General features: G+C 44.2%; 1 protein-coding gene across 1 annotated transcript in view; it reads right to left on the minus strand.

Moving 5' to 3' along the window:
• The window catches only part of plxnb2b (plexin b2b), a 132,915-nt gene that overhangs the window by 99,773 nt on the left and 8,078 nt on the right, over positions 1–25,064 (minus strand). Inside the window, exon 2 of the mRNA XM_087843262.1 lies at positions 6,406–6,592. The gene's annotated coding sequence lies outside the window, so the exon portion shown is untranslated. The remainder of the gene's footprint in view (positions 1–6,405; positions 6,593–25,064) is intronic.

Below are 25,064 nucleotides of genomic sequence, written 5' to 3' on the forward strand. Positions count from 1 at the left end.
AGACGCGCACACACACACACACACATCTGGTTTCATTCAGGATGCCTGGAATTCTTTGCCTGCTTGGCTCACATTACTTCCTGAGCCCGCATGCTGACTGCTGCACGACAACAGATAAAATATGCCACTCAGCACAATACCTCATCTGCTCAACAAGTAACTGGAAAAACGCAGTTTCATGAATGATAGAAGTGAAGCTGAATTTACAGGAGAGTTCTGAGAGTGGATGGGTCTCAAGTGGGAGACTCCCGAGAACCCAGGTACTCTAATTTATGGCTTCTCCCCTTTCGTAGACCCTTGACTGCAGTACAGTCAAGGGTCAGTAGTACAGTAGAAGTGAGCTAAAGATGCAATGATACTGTACTGTAAAATCTCTCACTCATTCTGAGAAACTGAGTCAGAGAAACAGACCAGAGACACACACTGCAAAGTGAGGAGCCCAAGAGCCTTGATCTTATAAAGTTATTAAATTTGTATTGTTTCATAAACAGACCAAAACCACAGGAGGGGGGACGACTGAACAATACTAAAGTTTAAGAAAAAAGAAAGAAATCTTTAGTGTTTTATTTTCTTTTGAGCACCCACAAAACAGAATGAGATGATTTCTGTTGCAAAGTAAAAACTATAAACCTTGGGATCAGTTTGCTCTACACACCATAATTCCTGAACGTCACCTTTCCTTTACATTTCCGAACGCACCCCTTCCAATTCCCCCATCCTATTCTCTTATCTCCCAGGTTTGACAGAGTGATGTCTTCAGCCAAAATCACCTTGTCTACTCCGGTTCCCCAGGAGATGAAGTGCCAGCGATGTAGACGATTCAATCAAGAGAAGTGAAAGAGCAGATCACAGACAATACGCCGCGGCCCCATTACCCCCAGTCCTCAGTTACCAGTAGCGACGCTTAGCTCAGGCCCCCACCTAATGGGCCATAATATCATTTTGCGCCATGTACCAGCTCTTTATACTAGCTCTAAACATAACTCTGTCGCCAGGGCGCAATAAAAACAGATATATTTCTTTATTACTCCTCGCGAAGCATATCACCAGATCTGAGCTCCCCTACAAAGGAAACTAATATCTACAGGAACCCGCTCTTTTCTTTGGCTCATTTAGAGCAGACGCACAGTTGTTATTACATTGAGCTGCACTCTGCCGGCCTCACCTCCCCACGCCATTCACTCACACTGTAATGGATGTTTTATTATAAAGAAATGAATACAATATCTTGGCCATAAATAGCCTACTTAAAAAGCCATTTTCTCTGCCTTGCAATATGTTTGAATGTCCATCACGCCTCAAGCAATGAGGTGCCACATGTTTAATTCAGACACAACGCAATTTGCGTGTTACTGTATACGCGGAAACAGCAGCTCCTCTGCCCTTTGCTCACCCTCACTGCTCTTTTTTTCACTCATGCAATAATCACACTCCACCCTTTCTTGCATATAGTCAATGTAAGTCTCCAGCAGGTTCATTAGTTTACAGCACGGCAGGGAAAAGGAAATGTCACCTGGGTACCCCCCCCCCCCCTTTTTTTTTTAAAGACATTCACTTTCTTCATCTCATGCAGTACATGCTGTGCTTGTAAGTCTCGAGTCAGATGAACAGAACTTCACTTTAGCAAGGGCAAGTTATTATCTGCTACTAGGAAAAAAACCCTACACACAGGGCACGTTGTTGCCATCGCCCTGTACCCTATACATCTCATCGTGTCTGACCAGCCCATTTACACTGTGAGAATATGACAAGAGATGAGTGAACATTGGGGCACGAACATGTGTGTTTGTGTGTGGCAAGACGAAGCAGGAGGGGGAGTTGGGGAATCCAATCTCTCACACAGAGGAGCAGAGACAGGCGGGCAGATACGTTCCAAGCCCGGTATAGCCCCAGCGGTATCCATGAATGAAATGACAGGATTACAGGGGTATTAGAAAACCTGCTGAGATGGTTGATAATGCTGTTTATGGTTGGACGTCACACCGCTCGAAGGGAAAAGTCAAACTGTTTGACTAATGAAAATATTGGCCAGCTCTTCACACATAGTCACCAAACGGCAAACTTAAGGAGAGAGGTCTTCCTCTCCATTAGCGCCCATGGTTTGGTGTTGACGAGCGTTAATGCGGATACCTGAAAATTTGAGTCTGTGGCATTATTACAGACAGACTTCTTAAAATAGGGACAGAAAACATAGGCCCCACTATCCTTACAACGAGAATGGGATTACTGTTGTGTCAACAGCCCCCAAAGATAATAGTAATTACTGCCCTAGCTACAGCGCCATCAGACTGAGGCAACTTCGCTAGCTGACAGCTTGGTCCTAATTACCAAGAACCACCAATTACGGGCTCCATTTCATTATTTATATAGCACAGCACACCCAAATAAAAGAGACTTCAGTGACTCTGAGCAGTCACATCGCTGGCAGCTGCAGAGGAGCATCCAGAGGATCAGCTGAATCATTCTCTCAGTTTTTTTTCTTCTTTCTTTCTTTTTTTCTAGATAATATACTAGTCAGCGTGCAAACACAGCATCGTTAGTATTGAAAGCTGTGTAAAAATAGAAAATGAAGCCAATAGGGGGCTGCCTTTCCTTCCTTTTTGTCATCCACAGGAAGTAATTTAGCTGCAAAGGAAGTGCATAACCGCCTCTTCTTTTCCTCACTTGCTCCTGCTCGCTTATCTGAACAATTCGAAAAGATTATCCCATGAGCAATTTAACTACTGAAACAGCTTGCCTGTTGCATCTACATTTATTCCACCGTGAGGTTTGTTTAATAAAAAGAAAAGAAAAAGAAAAAAAGAATGTGCTCACCTGATGCTACACAAAAGATGTCTCAAAAAAAGAAAAAAACCCAACATAAAAACAAAATTCTTTATCTGGTGAGTGTATTCAACCATCCACACATACACAGCAAATTTCACAGATGTTTCCCATCATCCTCTGCTGCCAAGCAGCGCCCAGTGATGGCTGAGAGGAGGGGAGCGGGGGCTCAGTGCTGGGGTGTGAAATTCTGCTATTCCTGCTCCAGTGAATTCAGCAGAAACTTGGCAGATCATTGTGGAGATTTGTATGTCTGTGGATTTGACATGAAACTGTTTGAGAGGCTCATCTGGAATCTGTCTCTCAACTTGCCTCCCCTTAAAATGGGCTTGGTTCACAATACATATATAAAGCCTGACAACCACATTTGTTTAATCCTCCAGAGGAATGCAGATGCAATGATTAGGTCATATACAATCATCTGAAAGATAACAGTCTGTTGCTTAAAAACCTGCCTTTGAGTAAAAGCTCACAATCCTTAAAATAGACAAAGAGCATCTGCAGCATCTATACAGATTTCTGCAACTGTATACCTTGTTATTAAAAAAGAAAAATACTCCCACTCTTGTTGAAATTCAGTATTTTTCACAAAATGAACACAAATAGAAGTTCATAGTCAGCAAGCTGTAAAGAATGTAAAGCTATCGTGTTCCAAGAAAGCAAGTAGTCGCAAAGAAACTGAACAAAAAAAACAAGTAAGTATGTACAAAAGGAATCGGCCGTGGCGATCCAAAGCGCTTAGCATTTAGATGACAGCTGCACAGGGCAGGCCTTGTTTGCAGGGGCTGGAGTGGTGCGGTATATGTGGCCCGGAGGCCGGATCTGGTCCAACTGTGCCCTGGCAAGAAAACGCTCAGCCCAGTCAGCCTCGACAGCTTGGATATTCACAGGAGGCAGTGGAAATGGAGGGCTGCAGTACCATGTTGGAGTTGGGGCGAACTTGCAGGAGGAGGGGCAGGAGTGATGAGTCAGGGAGAAGGTATTTTATATTATTTTTGTACCACAAGGACACGACATTTGCCATTTTCCATGGAGAAAACCCAATCTAGGCTGGTGATGAGGGGGTATGTTGGCTTCTGGTGATGCCTGGAGCACGTTAGCAGGCTTTTAAAACCATTTTTGCACAGCGTTAAAAGGCGTTAGTATACACCTGCAATGCTGTGACTTTTTTTTTTGGTAATGAAAATTTTTTAAAGGCTCAACCTGCATTATACATTTGCTACTGCAGAGAAAACAAAGCAGGAATGACTGCTCTCTGTGCTGACCGCATAGGCCTGAAGATTTTTACCCTGCTATGACCTAATCATAGCAGTTGGCTTCAGATTACATGAAACATTGTCATCTGACAAACCACCGTGACAATTTCAATAGATCACAGGCATTAAAGTTAGGATCATCACTTTGATTTAGCATGACAAATGAATTATTCACTCTCATTTCTGGGGATTCATACTTAAACTCAGAGTCATTTTGAGTATCACAGAAAGGACTTTTGATGTCGGACAGCTTTCTCCTCACTTGATTAACCTGAACCAACTTCAAAAGTGCCACGGCTTGGGTATCGCCATCAGCAATATTCTAAACAAACCTGGAGCCTTTTTAGAAAACAATATCTTCTATGAGCCTCCTCTTTGAAATATTAGGTGTCAAATGTACTACTACAAGTTAAATGGTCTTGTTTACTTATTTTTGCTATTATACTTCAAAAATAGCACATTTTACACGGTAAACAAGGAGCAAGTCAAGCATGCAAAACTAAGAGTGCAAAACTACTTTAGTAACGTTCAAAGTATCAAAATTTAATGCAGAAGGAAAAGGGGGGGGGGGGGGGGGCAGTGACACACAAGGGAGAAAAAAAAAACTATGGGACCCACCCACAACATTGCAAAAGACAACAAAAAATAGAGAGATTTTTCAAGTGCATCCTAATTCATTCATCCCCCAAGTATGTCTTTGCTCCAGGGTTGTGACAAGGCAAAGCCTCATGGGAGAAATGACTGGCACCTCCTAATCCTTATGGATACCAAAAAGCATGTCATTACCATAACATTCACGCCATCTTTTGGGATGTGAGACAAACTGAGTCAACAACAAAAGATCAAAACGAAAAACAGCAAAGAAAAATTAAAAAACAGAAAAGTGTGCCTGTTTAATGTGATCTATTTGGAGTCACAACTGTAGCACTTTGATGAAAGCCATAGCTCCACCAAACTTCTAATCATTCAGCACAGGCCAAACAACCACCTGGTGTAGCCTATATTTCAAATGAGCCATATTTTGTTTATCTTTAACACCAGCGGGTAGGCTGGCAGGCATGCTGCAAGGGAAAGTGGAGCACAAGAATTATGACCTAAGAAAAAAAAAAAAAACAGCTGATTAGGGAGAAGATGAGTGAGAAATGGAGTCATCTGTCACGTTAAGCACTCCACAGATGGACAAGTGTAACACCCTAAGAAACCTGCAAGTCCTGAGGCTTGGTGGCAGCTTTGGGATTTAAAGTAAATCCAGGAACAGTTTCAGAAGAAGTGATGAAATATGCCTCACGAGATCACATGTTCATATTGCTCACCCTTTCATTCACGTCATCAGACGAGTGGTAACAACGGTCCTTTTTCTGTGCTTAAATTAAATGTGAAAACATTTAGTTTTTCCAGCTGTCTACACAAAACTATTGTGAGTGTAGATAATTACTGGGGAGCTTCATTTAATGAAGCCTCGGAGCAGATCTAATCACTTGCGTTCTTTAATAAACAAGCATGGAAACCTACTGGTGTGCAAATAAAGATTTGGCAGACTAGAACTTCTCCCAACTAGTAGGCTAAGACTTGACTTATAATTGGACCATTGTTTCCTGATACAAACCATTTACTCGTCAGCAATGTTCCGCTTCTATAAGCACGACAAGAAAGAAAAGATCTTTTCAATGGTGTACTGTGGCTAAGCACTGCCTGCATATCTCCCAGGTGAGATGGACAATTGCCTGCTGGGTAGCAGAGTCGTTGCCTTAGTGCCTTCTCTGTGTCCTGTACCTCCTGTCTGCTCAGACTTTACCATTGAGCTCACTACCACTTCCTACCTCTGCTATTCTACCTCTGCTATTGACAGCCAAACAACCGGGAGTCAGGAAGGCCTTAACGAAGAGAAGTAGGAGGTTCAACTAATTAGAAATACCTCCATTCCATTACTCCATCCCCTCCTGTTCACTCAGAACACTGAGCTACAGTTTGGCCAGAGCTGGGCCTGGAGGATTGTTTTTTTTTTCTTTCTTCAGGCTGCTAGCCAATGGGGGACCGTGATAATTGCCTAAATCCCACTGTGGCAAATGAGGACAAAGAGTGTGAGGGTCACGCAAGCCAAGAAAATGCTGGGATAAAGTGTGGGAATGAAAGTCTAGTAATAATAATAATATTTTTTTTTAAAATACAGAGGCATAGGACACAGAGACAGAAACTTAAATCTTTATCTAAACATCCATAAAATAGGTAAAGAAATCTTCTTTGCACAAAATTAGCACAAGGGTGTAGGAGACTGGAAAGGAGTATTGTGCAGTGAGAAAATAAAATGACCTCGGGTGCTACTCACTAGGGAGAGGCCGACAGGGGTGCAACGACTGTCTTGGCTGTTGAAGCGAAACAGAGTAGGGTGCAGCAGTGACTGCACAGTCGGTGCTTGCTGGACACTTCAATCACAGGCTGCCGGAGCCCCGGGCAAACTTGGCCAATTAGCCGCACACCACCGCTGACCCCCAGCTTCATTAAGGGCCTGGGCTCTGGATAAAGGGAGAGAGGAGAGGATTAGCAGGTGAGAGAGTAAACTGTCAGCAGGGGCCAGGTTTGAGGAGATACACACATGCATTTGCACAAATACGCACACCTAGAGGTGACGCTCAAGGTTACAGATAAACACTATCAGAGCACACCATACCACACGTGTACACATTGGCCGAATCACACTCCCGTGTCCCTGTGGGCTTACACCTGCAACAAAGGTGGTGATGGTGGGGTAGAGAGTCAGGGCTATAGAGGCCAGAGGGTGCAGCTCTCCCCCTCATTCCCACACTACTGACTTGACAGCAACAGGTGTGGTGGCGAACAGACATGCAATTACCAAGTTGAGAATCTGCTCTTTGTGACAGAGACAACAGCAAATCAGAGGTAGGATTGGAGTTCGAGGAGAGAAGGAGAGCGTAGTGTTAGAAGAAGAAAGAGGATACAGACTATTCAGTCTCCCCCGGAGGTGAGAAAAAAGAAAGAGAAAGAGAAAGAGAGATTTCCAGTTGTCTCTTTTCATTGGAAATCTCTCACCAGCAATGTGGGGGGAAAATGAAAAAAGAAGATCAAAAACTAACACAGACAGTAACTCTGACACACCTGTTGTTCTGCAGTGGAAATAAAAATTTACACACTTTGGTTGTGTGAAGAGGCATCGCATAAGTGTGCGCACAACACTGAGACAATTCAGAGAGGGTGGATGAGGCTTTCTGAGGTGCTTTGGGACAGGTTGTGCTCAATGAGCCCTGACAGAAAGACTGTTTGGTGTATGCGGGTGTGTTTGTGTTTGCCTGCATTACAAATGTGTACATCCACATGGGACCTCTGTTTGCATCAGCCTTGCAATGAAAACCACAGCAGTGCTACAGATTGGGTGGGGGCGGGACAGCAGCTTCATACACGCTCCCCTTCATTTTCTCTGTTTTCCCTCTCAGATTACGGGCCTTCGATCAGTCTAAAGTAATGTTTGTGAGCTTTGTCGCTAGTGTAGCAATAACTGCTGTCGGAGAGCTTGCATGCTTGGGTGGAGAGAAGATACTGGCCCTTTATTTAAAACAAGCCAAGGATAAAAGATCAATGGCCCAATTCAAGCCATGAATTGGAGGGAAAAGTTCACAAAACATAGTGGGAGATTATGAGCAGAAGATATATGTGTAGATAGAGGGGGAAGCGGAGAGTGAAGGGGATTCTAGCTCATCTGGGTGCTAGTGGCTTATTGATTGTTGGAGACACAGAGCTCCCAGCCATTCATCACCGACCACTCTCAGGCCCTTAGATAACTCCTATGATAGTGCCCTGCTGCTGAGCAGCTGCAACAGGCCACATCCATTATCCTTCAAAGTAAGCCCCCTAGCCTGGGAACAGGCATGGAGGGGCTGCTGGGTGACAGGCTGAGGGGAGGGCTGAAATGGAAATGGAGGAGGCCTGTGGTTAGGAGCATGTGGTTGAGGCTACGGTATACAAAAGCAGACGCTAAGGTTGAAGGGCCAGGGCTTTATGAAAAATGGTGTTCTGACAGCCACAGCAAAGACGAGAAACTGTCTGTTTTCACCAAGAGAAGAGGAGAAAAAAAATGTGACAGCACTATTGTTTCCACTTCTTGGCCAAACAGTATTAGCAAAGCTGTTTTATAGCAGATAGCACACAAACCAACGAAGCGACAGGCAGCTCTAAAAACTGCTGAGTTGCTGCGTGGTTGTGCGTGTGTTTGTGTGCGTGTGTGTTGTGTGTGCGTGCAGGCAGACAATTCCCAGATTGGGCAGGTGGGGATCAGCCATAATGAGCCATGCAGGGGGAGAAAAGTGGAACTGAGGGCAAAAAAAAAAAAAAGGGAGGCGGCCAAAGAGCAAGGGAGAAAGAGAGAGAGAGAGAGAGAGAGAGAGAGAGAGTGATGGAGACGGGCTCAGAGCCAGAGACAAGGCCCCAAAAGAGCAATTACAGGAGATCCAGAGAAGGTGTGGGCCCAGCCCGCAGGCATAGTTTCAAACAGCACAAAGCCCTGCCAGACATGTACTCACAAGGATTTACAAGCGTGCACACACACATTAATTTGCCTGCCTAAATTGAAGAAAAACTTGTTACAAGCAAACTAAACAGATGGACAAAATAGATGAGATGACGAATAAAACTCAAAATAGGAGGAAGGCAAGCGTGAGGTGGGAGGATTTTTAAACCGGGAGGGGCGGGGGTCATCCCGAGCCACACGTCACTGCGCCACATGTTTTCAATGCAACATTCTGCTCTGGTTGGTTGCAACCTGTTCCCTTAACAGCACGGCCTGAAAGCAAAGCTTAAAAACCCCAGGTCGGGTCACTGTGCGCAAAACTTTCAGGCTGATTGTGCTTCGTGCGGCGAGCGCGCTAAACAACACTGAAAAGTCTGGACAGCTTCACACCACGGTGCCTGTCACAGATACAAGTCCGAAATAGTTTCTGAAGGCAACCGTTTCTGCTTTCCCTCCTCCCCACCTCACCCACCTCCACATCCACGGCTTAAAGGAGAACGACAAGTTGGAAAGAACAAGCGTGAATGATAGGAGAAAAAGAAGGAGAGAGAGAGATGTGCAAACAGATAAGGGGGAGGGGAAATTAAATTAAGAGAAAAGTTCTCGCGCAACGGCATGCACCATTGATTTCCTATTCTCTTGGAAACATTTAATGAGCTTAAATAGGAGCCTCATCTGACACTGCCACAGTGACTCGGAGGAGCCTCCCAGTGAGAGCAAATCGTTCAGCGGCTGTGACGGCTACCAGAGGGGGTGAAAGACGGAGACGAGACAAGGAAGGAGGGAAGGAGGGAAGGAGGGAAGGAGGGGGGGGGGGGGTTTAATGCCAAAACAAGAGACATGAGCAAGACAGATGTTGGATCATACTCAGTAAATGGTCCAGCGATAGCATTGCTTGCCTAGTTCTCAATGAGGTGGGAAAAATGAAAAGAGATTACTGGAAGACAGCCAGATGTTAGAAGATGTCAAAGGTGCTCTACATTCAACCAGCCTGCCTAGGTATTAGGTGCTTACTCACATCAGGCGCTCATAAGAACCTAACAAAAACATACTGACTGACAGCTTATGCACTACCTCATTACTCCCTTTACAACCTCCCAACAAGGTATTGATCAGATGCAGCTGTGTGGTAGCCACAGAGTTGTGTCTTCTTTGTCCTAGCCTCGATCCTCCCTGTATTGGCAGATCTTTAGTCACTTCACAGGGCTCAGTCCAGAGGTAATTCACTGCTCATGAAGGCCCCAATGTGAATCATCAGTAGCTGTGTTATGATGCTGTCTGCTGGTGCTGCATCCAGCCACGTTTTAGCGTGCAATCATTATAATATGCACTATAACTCATGGTATAGTGCTGTGGTACATATGAGTGTGTATAAATCAAACTGTGTAAATCCAAACTTTGTTTTTATGTAAATATTAAGTATACTCTAGAACTGCCTCAAGTCTTTGTGGCATGGGTTCAACAAGGTCCTGGAAACATTCCTTTCAGATTTCCATTTTTACACAACAGCATCGTGGAGTTGCTGTGGATGTGTCAGCCGTACATTCATGATGCAAATCCTCGGCTCCAGCACATCCCAAAAGTGCTCCACTGGATTGAGATTTGATGAATGATGAGGACATTGGACTACAAGAACTCAATGTCATGTTCAAAAACAAAAAGTTGATATGATTTGAGCTTTGTAGCATGGCATGTTATCCTGCTGGTACACTGTTGCCATAAAGGATTGGACATCATCAGCAATTATACTCAATCATGCTGTGGCATTTAAGCAAACCTCATTTGTTCCTAGGGGCCCTAAAGGTACACATACAAGGCAGGACGGATCTACGCTTTTATGTTGTTTATGTCAGTTTCTGAATCTTCCATCCGAGTGTCACATAGAAGTGCATACTCATCAGACCGGCCAACATTTTTCCAATCTCCTATTGCCCGGTTTTGATAAACCTGTACAAACTATAGTCTCAGTTTCCTGTTCTCACCCGGTGTGGTCTTCTGCTGCTGTAGCCCTAACGCTTCAAGGTTCAACATGTTGAGCATACAGAGATACTCTTATGCATGCTTTGGTTGTTACTGTTGCCTTCCTATCAGTTCAAAACAGTCTGCCCATTTTCCCGTGACTTCTGGCATCAATGAAGCTTTTTTGCCATGAGAACTACTGCTCACTGGATATTTTCTCTTTTTGGACCATTTCATGTAAACCATCGAAATGGTTGTGTGGGAAAATCCCAGTATATCAGCAGTTTCTGATGTGCTCAGATCAGCCCACCTGGCACCAACAACCATGCCAACCCTATTCCGATGCTCAGTCTGAGCTTCAGCAGGTTGTCTTGACCATGTCTATATGCCAAGTTGCTGCCATATGATTTTTTAGATATTTCCATTAACAAGTATTTGAACAAGTGTACTCAATAAAGTGGCTGGCAAAAGGATATTCATACTAAAGTAAATCTGGCAGTGTACCGTGGTATAAATTCATATACATTCACGAGGTATGCGCCTGCTATGACCTTCAGATAGGCACCTTGTACCTTTATCACCCAAGTATCATGCAGGCTGCCAGGAATTACTTTGTAACTTTGGCAGTTTAATTGCAAAATAATTCTCATCTTTCAGGAACTATTTGAATGTTCTCTCTACCTGAAAATGGTTGAGGAGTTATGGTAATGTGAAGTGCATATGGTAACATCTAGGTGGAGCTGATTTTTTATTTTCTGTGTTCTGTCAGCAGTGCCTTGTGAAGCCTTTGTGCTACCGTGAAACGCAGAATGTCCCTTTAAAGCTGATCTTCTCTTCTTTGCGAAACCATTTGGATTTTGTCTCTAGCAGAAACAGTAATGGAGTTACAGTCATTTAAAGAGCGCTTGTAAAATGGAACCGGCGCCGGGCTGATGGTCATTAAAAAAAAGAAGCGTTATCATGCAATGGGACACCAGAATTCATCCTGACCATTAACATGTTATCATAGGTTTCAAAATAAGGAGTTAAAAGGCTTATCACCAGAAAATGCATTAGAATATGAAAGGAATAAATTGATTAATAATCAAATATAATCTACAGACAATTTGTTCCAAGCCTAAATGATTTTTTTCTTGGTCTATAATTGAACCCAAGAGTTAATTTTTGTGTAAATGTGATGTAGGAAGGCTTTTCAGGAGTGTACTTCTGGTTGGTACAAAGCAGAGTTTAAGAAAAATAATTTTTAATGTGCTTATAGTTACACAAACTTGTTCCTATTCAGTGTTTTTCTATTCACTGCAATAGCTTCGATTGATTAAGCATAAACTGCTTAGTGTTTTTACAGAAGCATCTGTTTTCTAGTACACAGTCCCTTACCAATCCACCTCAGCCAGATCAGTTCATGACCCCATTTTTCTCCCCCAACTTTGACATAGCTAATGTTGGAGTAGCTGGTTTGTAACACCTCTGAGTATCTATCCAGACAGATGCACAGCACGCAGCAAAGCAGCCAGTGTGGGTGTTTTGCACAACTGGCAGCAGCGCTGAGGCCTTGTTTCACTGGGCTTTTATTTGTGACTTGAAACAGAAGTTGTCCTAAGAGACACCGTTTTTGTTTTGTTTTTTCAAATGAAACTTGGGCTGAAACAATCATGTGATGCCCTGGTGATTAATTATGGCAAAAAAAGAAAAACAACCCACATGACAGCGACACTGTTTCTTTCTGTGGAATTCCAGAAATACGCAGGCGTTAACTCCCACACATACATACCAAATGCAGGAAACTGGAAGTGACTAACGGCAACACAAGGGCAACAACTAAAAGAAGGCGTGTCTATAGCCTTTGACTGCCTTCTTGCTTCAATTTTTCGCTCAACTTAGTACCAGCAAGACTGAACCTTTCACCAGAAACTGTCTGAACTCTCTGCAGGGATCCATAGGTCATCACGTATAGGACAGTGTAGATCACTCTCTAAATCATTCAACTGGTCTATATATAGCCTGCAGAGAAAAAGGTCATTATTGAAACAGAAAGCTATATTTCATAATTGCACTACCACGCTTCTATCCCCTCAGTGAAATTGGCTCTCCAGAATATTTTCTCTCTCACTCCTTTCCATCTCTCTTTATCTCCCTCTCTTGTCTGTTAGAGAGGGCGATTTTGACAGGCTGACTGTCTCTCCTGATGCAATAACCACCCTCCATTTGTATCTAAGGAGGGTGCATTAACTAGACAGCGTAATCAGCCTGCACAGGAAAGGGAGCAAGCCTCACCAACTGACTGCTTTTTACCACTCTAAGCTATAACAGCTTGCCATTAGGCCACAATTAGCACCGCTCGCTTGGGGAAAAATAACCCCTCAAAAGACCTTCGGGCGGCAGGGCGGATGCGAGAAAAAGGACTTTCGTTCAAGTCCATTGTTGTGATAAACACTCAGGAGAGATAATCTTATTTGATCATGGTTGATGGTGAAGGCAGGGGGACTTTAAAAGATTTTTAAAAAGTGCCTTATAGTGCCGTGGGACAATGCCAGAGCTCAAACTGATACTACTGACGTGTTACAATGGAAGATTCTGACCGGAAACGAAAAGGCTTATCAGCCACTTCAGACAGTGCATAATTCCTCTGAAAAGTCAGCAGGTAAAAATGAAAGAAAAATAAAATAAAAAATAAAAAATAAACTTCTGACAGCACTGCCTTGAGATAAGTGCATTCACTTCCAAAACTGGGAGGCAAATGCCCGTGTGGCAAAGGTGCACTCCAGGTGAATGTGTTCAACCAGTGGAGGATACAGTCGCACAGGGCTGCAAAGGCTGCATTCAGTAGGTAAAAACACATTCTCTCCCTTGGGGTTTTTGGAACAATAAAGAGAAAATGTGTGTCCCTGTGGTCATTTGCGGCATGTTGGCAGTGGGCAGACAGAGATAAGAGTTTGGATCGGTGGAGGCTGACACGCTGTGATTATCCCCCGCTGCTAGAATTGACCGTCCATCAATCCAGACAACCAAGAGGACTGGGGCTAGCCGAGTGGTTGCCCGAGACTCGATTTTTTATGATTCAATGACTTGCAGGGGGAAAAAAAAAGTCTCAAATGTGTTTCAAATATGATGTCATACTAAATCACTTTTTTTATTGTGATTCAGATTCACAAATACTCATCAAGTGCCGCAGTCTCAGAGGTATAATTACTAGCACATATGCTCTCACACCAAGTCTTAACACGTACTTAGACTACCACCTGACTTTCTATGGCTTCCTCTCAAGTTCCTGTCTGCCTTCTTGGCTCTCTCACCGCCTCCTCCCATCACCTCACGCTGCGTGTTCTGGACCTGAAACCAACACCAAAACAACAGAGTGAGCCACGGGAGAGATGGAGGACGGAACCGAGCAACGGGAACGAGAGAGGCATGGAAAGAGGGTGTGTGTCAAGAACCACATTCTTTCTGCTGAGTGCCATCTGGAAGTAGAAAGGTAGATAAACAATGACGTGAGACGCATCCCATCTCCTTCCTAAAGCCCGAACAGACACATGCTCGCCACAATGCATGAGCGCCGCTGCCACCGATTCTGCGTCGCGTGCCAAGCATTGTCAGGGATTGGGTCTTATCAATCGTTGGCCAGATACTGAGCAGAAGCACAAGGCGAACAAAGGAAAGGGGAGAGAACAAAAAAAAAAATGGAGGGGAAATGCAAGCCACAATGAGAAACACAAATGAGAACATGGCCGGGAGCCATCCGTCCACGCGGTCTGGACCGACTCTATTTAATCTGGTCAAGTCTGCCCCAAAATCAAAGCAATCTCCCTCAGTGAGCCGACAGAGCAAGGAATCAGACAGCCAATCCTGCCCAAAAAGGAAGTTGGTGCGGTGCTGAATGAGGCAATATCAGACTATGCAGCATTGTGGTAGGAATGCAAACTATTACAGCTATAAAAGTCTTTGCTTTACTTAAAAAAAAAAACAAAACAAAAAAAATCCCTCCATTTGCATTCACTCAACTTGCAAGTGGAGCTGCGGGGCAACGTTAGCTGCTGCTCCCGCTGCTTTTGAATTCGTCACCATATTTTTTTGCAGGCACCTTCTGGCATGCAATATATTACAGTAATAGTAGAAATCTTTATTATCCCTTATGGGGAACTTGCCCTTGTAGTAAGTCAGAGATAATAACAAAAACAATATACATACATTTCCAACACCTAGAAGATGCAAACTGATGAAGAGCAACAGCTGGAGCAACAGCTGCAGGGATGCCCCCTGTGGGCGCTATGCCTCTTGGGACCACCCTGTCCTGTAAGAGTGCTTATCTTGACATAAGACATACTAAGGCCACTGTGGGAATGACATTAAAAAAAGTGCTGAGATGAAGAGACCTTGACAGCTATCCCTCAGGCAGGAGGAGAAGCTGCACCTGCATGTGCCTCGGCTCTGCTCCGTCAAGTTTCTGTCTCTTCAGACTCTACTGTGTGCATGTGAGTGGGAAAACAGTGTCCTCTGCCCGGTTTTGTTGGCACTATCACTGGGGAAAGTAGATGGAAAGTGAAGAACTGGGAGGAGGGCTGACAAATAAGTCACATCAGGTAACATTCACAAAATTTAAGGGCTGGAGAGGGGGGTAAAGAAAAATGCATTAAGGGAAGAAAGGGTGTCTGTCGGTTCTTATTGATTCATCGGCAAAAGTCTCCAGTCCTGATTAGAAACCACTGTATTCAGTAGTCGGGGAAAATAGCAAAGAAATGTTCTGTTTACTCCCAAACACCACTTACCCATTCTGACTGAGGAGACAGTGAAACACAATCTCTTGTCTTTCTTTGAGTTGGGAGACTTTTTTTTACTGCGATGGCTCTGATCAAAAAAGCAGGAGGAGTGAGGGAGAGGTAGAAGCCTGAAAGAACTGAAAGGCCTGGAAATGTGGGTCAGAGACATAACATATTAATACAGTGACCAACCAAAAAAGAAAAAAACAATTTAGAAGAGAGGAAAGAGGAAAATAGATGAAGACCGAACGAGATCCAAAATATGCACAGCGGAGACAATTTCTGTTTCAACAAACCCTGGCATGCAGGGAAGAAAAAACAAAACAGGAACTTCTCTGCAAGCAGCTTCAGAAAATAAAAAGAATATAATCACTTTAAAGTTATTTGGCCAAATGATCCTTCAGCTGTATTCAGACCTTGATAAATGCCTACTGTCTGGGCTGTTATTAAACACCAGAGAGACCGGTTGGTCCCTGTATAAGCCAAAACTAATTAAAGCCAGGCAGATGTGTCTGGACAGTGGTGTACCACACACCTACAATGTAACACATTTACACACTTGTAAGCACACTTATACAAGCATGCATGCGCACGTGCACAATATCTAAATAGGCTGTTAAATATGTCTACCCTGTAATCATTTCCAGCTGATGAGACTGTCATCCAGCTAACTACACCAGGTGAATGCAAAGCAACCTTAGCTTCAATTTCCAATTTTGGCATGTTCGACTTCGGAAACTTTTTTTTCTCCCCTTTTTTGTCAGGCGGCGGCCAGAAAGAGAAAAAGCCCCCCCGTGCCTTATTACCTTCTCCGGCACCAGGCAAGACATTTTTCCTGTATTCCCTACCTTTTCTGCTGCAGGTGATGATGAGAGAACTAACAGCAACCAATTAATCTTTCATAGTGCACGTGTTCTTGCTTTTGTTAGGTCTGCTCTATGAGTTGTATGAGACTGCAGCTGTACAATAGAAGGCTGGTGACGCTTTCATCCTTCTCCTCCTCCTCTTCCTCCTCTCCACTTTTCATTCTCATACTTTGTGAGCAAACAGCTGGGCTTATTTTATTATTTTTTTCCTTGCAAAAGCTATCATTACAGCAGCCTACAGGCATAAGAGCTGCACTCCAAACTGCTGATGGAAGCCTGGCTAGCCGAGTCAGAGGTAGTGATGAGATTGCACTGGGGATGTGCGCTTGGGGAGGAGAGGGGACGAGAGCGGAGGAGGGAGGTTGTGTTGGGCTAGGGTGGAGCCATTAGATGATAAACACACAGTGCACGAGTACACATAGGCATGACATGAAGCGATGCAAGCACCTGCGTTTCATCTTCATTTAGGCTGTCGGTCTCATCCCCTTGTAATCAAACCTATCTTAGGTCACATACACACATCAGCGATTCTTCTGCACACACACACACACACACACACACACACACACACACACACACACACACAGAGAGAGAGTAGTGACTAATCACCCATCTGGAGCAGCCATTCGCAAGTCTGGATGACAAAGCGCCCATGCCCACAAATATAGGTTAATGCCCTTCTCAACACAAGGCTTAGGCTGCATTACAACCAAACAGACAGGTTTAGGGAGGGGGTAGAGGTGGCTTATGACCTGGCTCAGACATGCATGGACAGGGGAGGAAGCAAGTGACATCACAAATAAGGGTGATCTACTTGGGCTAACTGCTAGCAGGTACACGGAGCTGACAAGCCCGTACGTGCACTTGATTTCAACAGTAGCTCACAGAGTCAAGGGCAGGGAGAGGGCAGAGACAAAACAGTAGGAAAAACCATTTCAGTGTGACTAGGCAGGTTTGTGAAGTGAAAAATCCATTGTGGCTTACCCGTAGGGCATTGCTGAACATCCCCTCACCCCTGTCATCGCTAAATATTAGCGTGTTAGCAGTGGCAGGTGTTAGCCATCCCCTCTCAGATCCATCCATGAGTTTGGGCTTATTCTCTGAATGCCTCAACCACTGTGGAAAGCCTTTTCCCCCAGCAGAGGCTGTCATGATCCAGGTAAGTCTCCTAGTTGTGTGAGGGGACTGATGCAACCAAAGCCAGGTTCAGAATGTGGGATAAGGTTGGATCAGAGCCAGGAGCCATTAGCAAGCAGTGTGTCTGACACAACGGGCAGAATCTGACATTTTCAAAGGCGTAGAAGGACTTGAACAGAGCCGTGGTGAGGAGTGCAAGGCAGCTGTTTCATTCAGGCCTGCTGATAACAACCCTCTGTCCAGATTGGCTAATGCAAACTGAGTAAGGGGACCACAAGGCAGCACGAATACAAATCACTTCTTCGATAGTCTACACTGAGCTAAGCAAAAACTACTGAACTGGCATTCTCTCATTCATTTCTTAGCCGATCAAGCCTCTTGTGGTTCAACGTTTTCTGCAGGCAAGAATTTTAATGTCCCAGAATGCATTAAGACTAATATGCATCCTTACAAAGGAGCATATGACAGTACGGTTAATAAGCAGAAAACTCTTTAGTTATCAGGGGGAGCCAGCAGTATGAATAGACAACGATCTCGCTAATGGCCCTAGCCATATCATTTACCATACAGCCCCTAGCAAGAAACACATAGACACAGGCTCTGGAGAAGGGACACTTTCATTACTCAAAAGATAACATCCTAACAATGACTTTTTTTTTTTGCTTACAACCCCCACTGAAAATAAGTACACAATTAGCGCATCAATTATGAGTGAGGAAAATAAAAACGCAGGTTATTTAATTCTCTTTTTCCACTCAGTGCTCCGATATAACTACCACACAAAGCTTGAGAGCAGTGTTACTAACAGATGGAGGAACGGGCACTTAACCCCAACAGCACAGACCTTTCATTCTGTTTTTTTTTTTTTTTTTGCAAAATTCTTGCCAATAATGCTCTCATTTCAATTATAAATCAGCGGAACAAACAAGTGATTTAAAATCACTGGTGAGAAACCATCTGGCTTAGAGTGTTGCTTGATTTCAACAATCAGTCACAGATTCAAGTACACTGTGCTTTGGCGGTATATACCTATTACACACTGACCATTGCAATCACAAAAAACAACAAGCCTTTACATCTGTGACTGAGGTTCACTCCCATTAAAAACCCATCACACCCACTACAACCATGCTACACTTACTGCTCGCAAAACCCATTGCTATAATTGGTTCCACTGCACCCTTTACCCACTCTGGACGGGGCCAACTGGCAAATTCAAACCACTCTGCAGTAACTGGAAAAGAACCATACCCTAGTTGTGTCTCAGAGACAATAAAGTGTGACAAACTGCTTCCAAACATGGGGGAGAACTGAAAACGCACAAATTGTTTCAGTCAGATAGGAAAGAAATGACAAAACAGAAAAGAGAAGAGACGGGGAGAAGCTCCATCGCCTGCTACGGAAGGCAAACCGTGATGACGGTGTCACTGCGGGCTGATGGCATCCCTCCGGAGAAGAGTGCACACTCCATCAGACCGCAAAAACAGACAAGAGGGTCGCAACCATTACCTCGGACAGAGACGAAGAGGAACCCCGGAGCCTGGCATTCTCAGACTCACAGGACAGCCGAGAGAATGTTTGTGTGAAGGTGTTTTAACAGCTAGAGAAAGCTAAACAGAAAGCAAGCAGGGCAGTTTGAATGTGATTGTGTAAGGAAAGTGTGACTGAATGACGTATGAATACATGCACGAGGGGTGGTGACTGTGTTCAATCAAGGCTCAGCTAGAGCTTGAGAGAGCATCTTGGAGATGTTTGTCATACCAGAGCGAGGAGCATGTCTGTACGAGGATGAAACGGAGAGAAATTGCTAGCAGGACCCTGAGGCTCTGAACACAAGCACGCTGTCTTCTCGCCAAAATAGAACGCACTCAAGACAGACTCGCTGACTCTCCCAAACTTGTGCTTTAAGGGAAGGAAAAAGCATAAAAACACTCATTAGTATTAAATAGTACAAGAAATTGCAAATGAGAGCAGAGCCGAGGACTGGAAGATATTTATTAAAAAACATGATTTATAACCAAAAAGTAAGTAATTATCCTCAGCCAAACACAATAGAAGCTCACAATCAGTCATAATTGTTCCTTGGTGTGACATGACTGCAGATAAAGGAAAACTATAATTGATATTCTGAACTGAGTTTTCCTAATTAAAACACTGATTATTCTGGTAAACAGACAATGACAGCCAGAGGCGTGGCACTGCCCTTTAGAGGAGGCACTTGCACGGCGTTAAACCCAAGTTCCTTCGAGGCCCTGATTTTTTTGTTTTTTTGACAGTGCGCCGTTGTCCGGGGATTGGGGAACTTCATTGATATGTAAACACAAACACAAAAACTGGAGTGCAGTTTTTATACGAGACAATCCCCAAACCAAGGGCTTTTATTTGTTTTCTCCAATAAATGTCAAGTTTTATTAACATATTGAGCCTGAGAAAGACAGAGAGCGAGAGAATGGGAAAAGAGAGACAGTGTGTGGACAACTGTGATGTTATTTATATATATATATATATATATATATTTAAAAAAAACTTAAAAAAAAAAAAGCTCCAAATCCTTACTAAATCCTTGTGTAGGAAAAGTTTAGGACTAAAGGGCTTGTGGATTACAAAGGTTGGACACTGAACAATAGGGGCTTACTTAGAGCTGGTACTGGGCAAATAGGGGAGGCAGTTGAGGACAGCACACTTAATGGAAGTGACAGTCAGCAGATACGCGCCGGTCCCCTTCATCCGCAATTGCACGCACTCCCTCCTTCGGCAGACCAGAAAAGAAAAGGGGAAGAAAAAGAAAGAGACAGAAGAAAGAAAAAAAACACAAAAAAACACCACCCCATCTACTGATTACATACAATACAGTGGGAGAGAGGTAGGTGAGGTGAGGGGGGTAGAGCGGGGTAAAGTGAATAGACAGAGAGAGCTGCCAGGGCCTACTTTTAGATAGCGTGGTTATCAGGAGGAGAAGGAGCGCCAGAAACAAAGAGGAAGTTTGCTGCTGTTGTTTTATCTGGAAGCACATTAAACTGAGAGGCACACAGGGGACGAGACAGTAAGAGTAAAGAGAGAGGCCATTCAGAGCGAGGGAAGAAAGTGTCTAAAAATCAGGCAACCTTCAGACACATCCCGTCCCGTCCCTCTAACTCAAAGCTACACACATGTGCACACTTTGCCCTTGGCTCAAAGTCATCCCTAGTTCATGGTCGCTGGCTTTGATAGGAGACGGGGCCCTGGAACGAGTTACTAACGACCCAGAAAGCTGCTCGTCGGGCTATTGGTGCAGCCTGATATGAAGCGAGAGAGGTCGTCACTGGGATGGAAACTCAATGTGGCCTTTGATAAAACACTCAAAGAAGGATAAAAACAGAACTGGAATTAGGCAACCCATCAGGCCATGATGGAAAGTAGGCAAGATAGCGAGGGCCAGGCGATGGCAGCCGGGGGTAAATCCGTGCCCTTGTGGATTGCCCTTGACCCTGGGGCCTGCATTGAGAAACTGTTGAGCACAGCACCTGCCAGGTGTGGGCTTGGAGAAGGATGAGAGGCATGTCAATGAGAGGGTCCCCCCCTCCCGACTCCCCTGCTGCCAAACACAGCACCCAGGCAGCCCGCTGGATCCAACTAATCAGAGAACTTAGCCGCTGACCTCTCCGCGGGCTCTATACCTTTTAATGAGATCCATGTCTTTGATTTGTCTAGCCGCCTGGAGGGAAAGACAGATCATGCATAAGCTCAGACAAACACACACACACAAACACATCAGCTTTGCTAACAGTAGGGCAGTTTCACATTGACACACAAAGACACAAGCGACGTTGAAATAATGAACGGTCTGTAATGCACTATGGCCAAGGGCTCTCGCGCGTGTGCGCCCATGCACAGAGGAAGCGGATACACAACGATGAACTAGAACAACCGCTGCCTGAGAACTAACGAAAGCCTGCCCAGCTAATCAGCACACACAGGAGCACACGGACCCACACAGACATAAGCCGAGCCCAGCTCAAGGACACGGCACCCACCTTGTTAAGGGAAGGCCAAGGGAGGTGCAGGTGAGATTGGATCCAGACATGCTTGCTCACAGATAGAATTGAATTATTGATCAGCCAACAGATTGTGTTATGAGGAATTCATGGATCCATGCTTGGACTGCCCGGCTCCCCGAGGCTGAAAGACAGACTGTGTGTGGACTCACTATACATGTATACATTTGTGCATGTGTGCGGATGCGTGTGTGCTGGGCGAGCCTAGGGGGAGGAAGGCAGCCCTGGTCAAAGACCGAATTATTTTCCGTGGGCAGAGTGGGCAGTGTGAGCTCGCACTTAGACAAGACAGAGCAAACAGTGAATCGATCAAGCTGGCTGGGGTGATGCATACAGAAGGAAGGCCTCAATCCTTGCTGTGCCGAGAGGGCTTTAACTGCTCACACACTGAGTGGCTTTTTCATTGGCACTCAGGCAACAGCACAATCCTCAGCTCTTAATACTACCAATGGAAAGAGAGGAAATGGGATTTTTATTTGTCTGAGCACCAAGGGTGGTCTGCTGCTCCGAATAATACACTAAAATACAGGGTCTAGCTTAGGCTGTGCTCTGTTATCAGCATCAGAATTAGCCAACATGAGGTGCAAAAGGACTGTGTTCTATCACAAGGCTGTGGCGCAGGCATAAAATGAGGGACTGGACAGGGGTAGGATGTTTGGGGTTTTTTTGGTGGTGCATCTTTTTACAAAGCTTAAGCATCCTGAGAGTAAGAAATACACTTTTAATTATACCACATTTAATAATCTTATTGGTTTTCAGCGATTAGGACTCGTTTGTTTATATCTCATGTGGAGAACAGATGCATAGTTTGAACATGCTCAGGAGACAATGTTTTGTTTTCTGTACATCTGAAGGTGGAGAGAGCCATAGTAACCCTGTGGGGATGAGTACGTGACTTTGCTTTTTTCCATTACCAAGTCTTTACTACTAATTAAACAAAGGACACAGAGGAATGCTCGATGACAGCTCACAGAAACAGGGAGTGGGAATGAAACAGAACAGAACCTGGGTAAAAATATAATAAGAAAAAAAACCTGTGGCTAAGAGAGATGGAGAGACATGTCAACGGTTGTGTGCTGCTGATTTAAACAAGGATGACTACAGAGCGATCCTTACTGAGATCTAGAGCGGTAGCTAAATGACTACTTGGGCCTGATCGCGGTAGCAGTCGGCACCAGTCTACAAATAAACAAGCGACCGCGACTCTTACACCCCACCTCACGTCCATCTGTTACAGGAATTTTACACTCTGCTCCTCCATATCCAAATGAAAGAGGACAGGAGTAAAAGGGGGGAAAAATCTTTCCTGGTGAGACTTGTGTGATTTGGGGATCCAATCTGGCTGAATGTTTTTTGTAAACAGTGTGACTGCAGCTTGTTTTTGGAGAACGCACTAGAGAGCAGCATTAGGTTGTTTAAGTGTGTAACAAGGAAAGAGACAAGGGTCTTGGTAGTAAGATTCTGTAACCCCAGCAGCAGATCTACTCTGGCTAATGACCGTAATTAAAGAGCCCAGCTTCATTGAGGGACTTGACGTTGGATAAGCTCAGGAGGGATGTGGAATAGACGTAGTTACAGCAGATGGAAGTATCCGCAGGACTGAGTTTAACAACGCTCGGGCTGAACGTATCGGAGGCTGAGTGGTAGGTTAGTGTGTTATGACGGCTTGTAAATATTTAGGCATTCTTACAAGGATATGTGGCTACCGCTCTCACCATCTACCATCACATGTCTGACTAACTGTATATTGCACAACAAAAAAATTAGGAAACCACTTCACGGGATATGCCGACACCAGCATAAAATAGCCAACAACATCCTCTTTTTTTTTTTTTTTGGGCTGAATAAGTTCAGGGGGGAGGGGGGGGGCAAAAACTGGGAAGTTTTGAGGCTGCCCAGATGAGTCAGTGAGGAATAATGCATGTCATCATGGCTGCGTGAATAGGAGAGCGAGGCTGGGGGCAAGCAAAGACACCCAAGACATAGAGCTATGATGACACCTCCACAGATCTGCATTTCAGAAGACAGCTCCGAGCCCCGGGCAGGTTTGAAGCACCAGGATTAATAACCACGTGCACTACAGACACACCGACGAAGAGAAGACAGAGAAGAGAGTTGAAAAAAAATACGATCCAACGGGAGGGGGAAAAAGTTATGGAGAGCAAGAGAACAGATAGAGACTGCTAATAAAGAGAACTAAGAGAGATGGTGTTAACAGGAAATTGTAAACGTGATCGCAGTGGGTACTTCTAAACTGATCCAACGTATGGGTCACGGTTGGCTGATGTGGAACAACTGAGGTTCCTGTATACATTCACCAAAACCGACGGGAGGTGATGGTATAACGAGCCAGTGGGGGGAGCGCATACTGCTGCAGGTCTGATTTTAGTCCACCAGAATGCCTCAATGTGACAAGGTCAAAACCAAGGTAAAGACCTGACTCATGGTGATGTGCTCTAAAAATCCAAACTATTTAAAAGAAAAGTTCTTTTTTTTTTCCATTTGTTTTGCTGCTTGTATTCTACTCATCTCTCCCCCCCCCCCACAGAATTTCTTTGCTGCTGCACTGGGTAGCTAATTTCCCCAGGCAGATCAATAAAATGAAAAAAAAAAAGAAAAGAAAAAAGGATTACCTTAGAAAATCACACCACAGACTATCACACACAGATTTGAATACCCAATGGTCACTAAAAAAAAAAAAAGTCAGTCTCTAAGGTTACAGCAGTATCTTTGGCAGCATTATTACCGCTGTTGCTGAGACCGCTACCACAGTAAAACGGTCTGTCAGTTTACAGATGAGAAGCAACAGAGCCAGTGGCATTTAACTAGATTCACAGCAACTTTCACAATTGCTGTATGAACAGATTTTAATAGGTCCCTCTTGGATCATAGGCAGCTGAAAGGCCAAGATACCCACCTCATTTAACAGAGACAAGGACATGATACTGACCAAAAAAGAATTTAATTTTCATAATACCATTTCAAAATGAAATGTAATAAAGGCAGATAACCTTGCTCCTACAGTATCCTCCATCACATCAGCCCTTTGTGAAAAAGGTTATGAATTTAGACCTAGATAGTGCAGAAGATGTATAGACATATATGCAATGGCCTGTATTTATGTAACGTTCTGGTGAGTATGCTACATTTTATAGGAAGATGCACAATGATATGTGGTCGCGCCATCATATTTTTTATTTTGTTCGTTTAGCACTATATCGTAATTTCAAACGACATAACCGCCAGCGGCAAGTAAGCGTTAAAGAAGGCCTGCAAGCTTCACACTAACAAGCACAGGTATTTGGAACATCTCCTCTTTCCATATTTTGACTGAAACAGACAACCGAGGGACAGACACCCAACCTCCAGCAGTGCTGCCACCCCCATGTCCACTTCCATCTGCCAGCAGGTTTTCAGCAGACGCCAGAGATAATAAGGGCAGCATATGGTTTCCCATACTATTTTAGTGCACATACCTACAGACATTCCTGTTTTAACCCTTCAGCAATAATCAAAATTTTAATTAAGTTCATTATTATTTATTTTTTAAGAAGTTGCAATGTGTCATGTTTTTTTTTTTTTTTTGGGGGGGGGGGGGGGGGGTAATGCATACTGATGTTTCTAAAATGTACAAACAAGAGTTGCTTGTGATCTGAAAAAACAGACAATAAAATGTGTATTTATTTATAATATTTTATTTTTTCATTCAAATACTT

The sequence above is a fragment of the Neolamprologus brichardi genome, chromosome 7 (assembly GCF_056152115.1).
Source record: "Neolamprologus brichardi isolate AB-2024 chromosome 7, ASM5615211v1, whole genome shotgun sequence".
NCBI lineage: Eukaryota > Metazoa > Chordata > Actinopteri > Cichliformes > Cichlidae > Neolamprologus > Neolamprologus brichardi.